The 2500-nt window shown below is 66.8% G+C and overlaps 1 non-coding gene and 1 pseudogene across 1 annotated transcript; both read right to left on the reverse strand.

Annotated features, from left to right (window-relative positions):
- The window catches only part of LOC135947556 (large subunit ribosomal RNA), a 4449-nt pseudogene extending 3031 nt beyond the window's left edge, over positions 1-1418 (reverse strand).
- A 474-nt stretch (positions 1419-1892) lies between these two features.
- Positions 1893-2047, reverse strand: LOC135947569 (5.8S ribosomal RNA). The gene has a single exon (XR_010575657.1). It is a non-coding gene; the product is annotated as a 5.8S ribosomal RNA (ribosomal RNA).
- Positions 2048-2500: the final 453 nt, after the last annotated feature.

Below are 2500 nucleotides of genomic sequence, written 5' to 3' on the forward strand. Positions count from 1 at the left end.
GTGGCCCACTTGGCACCCTGATCCATATCCGCGGCTTCACGTTCAAATAAGCCGCGGATCCCACTCATTTAAAGTTTGAGAATAGGTTGAGGTCGTTTCGACCCCAAGGCCTCTAATCATTCGCTTTACCGGATGGGACTCGGTCCCGCGGGCGCCAGCTATCCTGAGGGAAACTTCGGAGGGAACCAGCTACTAGATGGTTCGATTAGTCTTTCGCCCCTATACCCAGCTCTGACGATCGATTTGCACGTCAGAATCGCTACGGACCTCCATCAGGGTTTCCCCTGACTTCGTCCTGACCAGGCATAGTTCACCATCTTTCGGGTCCCAGCGTGCGCGCTCTTGGTGCGCCTCGCCTTCCGCGGACGAGCCGCGGTAGATCGAGACGCCCCGGGGTTGCGGGCGGCCCGCGTGGGGCCGCCATCACCCCTCGGCCCGCGCGAGGCGGGCCTTCTCGTTCAATACGCCTTCGGGTCTAGTGCGTCCCGACGACTCGCGCGCATGCTGGACTCCTTGGTCCGTGTTTCAAGACGGGCCGGGTGGGCCGCCCGCTAGCTAACGTCGCAGACGAGAGACGGTGACCCCGCCAGAGCGCATCCCGGGCCGACAGCGCGCGCCGGGCGGCGTCGGGCAAGCCCGAGCGCACACACCGGCGAGACGCTCGCCCAGGGCGTTGGCGTGCGACGCGTAGCGTCCCACGGGCCAGCTCGATCGTGCACCACCGCCGGGCGGTCGACCGGGACACCGGGGCGCCGGCGCGCGCCGCAAGCGGCTCGCACCGGACGCGCACCCGGGCCGTCGGCCGACACCCAGCGGGTCGCGACGCCCTACTAGGGGGGAAATGCGCTCGGACCGCGACGCGGACGCGGCGACGCCCGCCACGCGCCCTCCGCCACGAGGACGGCTGAACGCGCGACGAACGCACCGCGCCGGCCGCGGCGGCCGAACTGAGTCCCCCCGCTCGGCACTTAGGGCTCCACCCGTTTACCCCCGAACGGTTTCACGTACTCTTGAACTCTCTCTTCAAAGTTCTTTTCAACTTTCCCTCACGGTACTTGTTTGCTATCGGTCACGTGGTTGTATTTAGCCTTTGATGGAGTTTACCACCAGCTTAGGGCTGCACTCTCAAGCAACCCGACTCTAGGGAGAGGTCTTCCCGGGAGCGGCAACCATCCCACAGGCCTGGCACCTTCTAAGGACCGTGGCCCCATTCAAGAGGGACTTGGACCGGCCGCCGCACCCCGGGAGGAGCGACCCTCCCAAACGCGGAATCTCCCGCGGGCCGCAGGGACCCGGGGACTGCGCGCTGGGCTCTTCCCCTTTCGCTCGCCGTTACTCGGGGAATCCTTGTTAGTTTCTTTTCCTCCGCTTACTAATATGCTTAAATTCGGCGGGTAGTCCCGCCTGATCCGAGGTCGCGTTCGAGATTGCGTTCGTCCGCCCGACCGCCGGGCCGCGTCCTCGGACGGGCCGCGGCGGCGCGGACGCGCTCGCGCGCACGACGGCGGCTGACGACGCCGCGGGACCGCACCGTGAAACCGGGATCCGTTCGACACACCGGCGACATCGTTCGATAGCGCCGAGAGAGCCGCGGGAGAGCGCGGGGCTGTCAGCGCGACGACGCCCCGCGAGGGGGCGCCGACACGCGAATTAAGACAGTCCGCGCCTTCGAGGGCAGACTCGGCGGTCGCGCGGTCACGAGAGAACCCGGCCGGCAGGCCGCGGCGCCCGTCGCCGACGGCGGCGAGCGCTCGACTTCGATTACCGACTTAAGGCGCCGCCACCGGGCGAGCCTCACGGCTCCCCTGTCGCGAAGCGCCCAGGCACACCGAGACGCCGAACCACCCCGGTGAGGGGGGGACCCGACGTCCGGCAAGGTTTGACAGTTCGCACGACCCTCGGACAGGCGTGGGTTACGGACATGATCCGAAACCCGCAATGTGCGTTCGAAATGTCGATGTTCATGTGTCCTGCAGTTCACACGTCGACGCGCATTTTGCGGCGTCCTTCATCGACCCACGTGCCAAGTGATCCACCGTTCGGGGTTGTATTCCACATGATCGCGTCACTCGCTCGCGCGCGGGGTCTCGGCGCTTCTCGGTTACCGGCTGGCGCCGGCCTCCCTACTCGCGCTCCGTCCCCGTGTCGGCTCGTTCGGCGGTCGTACTGTTTGAAAATCGGGTGCGGCACGGCGTGAGCCGTTCGTTCAAAATTGCGTTCGCGCGCGCGCCGAACGCGCCGCCGTCGCCCGACGGTCGCCCGCCGGGTGAGAGGACGACGCGCGCAGCTGGCGCGTCCGACTTCGGCACAGGTTGCGCGGCGGATTCTTTTAAAACCTGGGGCCGCCGGCCGCCGCGAGGCGGCCGAGACGACCCGTTGACAGGTACCGCGACTTTAAACGGAGCGGCTCTTCCGACCCCTTCCCTGGACGACCGCGATCGGATCAGAGATCGGATCGGATCGTCGCGAGAGAGAATCGGCGCACGCGGGTTCACCTTTC

This window comes from Cloeon dipterum, chromosome X (assembly GCF_949628265.1).
Source record: "Cloeon dipterum chromosome X, ieCloDipt1.1, whole genome shotgun sequence".
NCBI classification, from domain to species: Eukaryota; Metazoa; Arthropoda; class Insecta; order Ephemeroptera; family Baetidae; genus Cloeon; species Cloeon dipterum.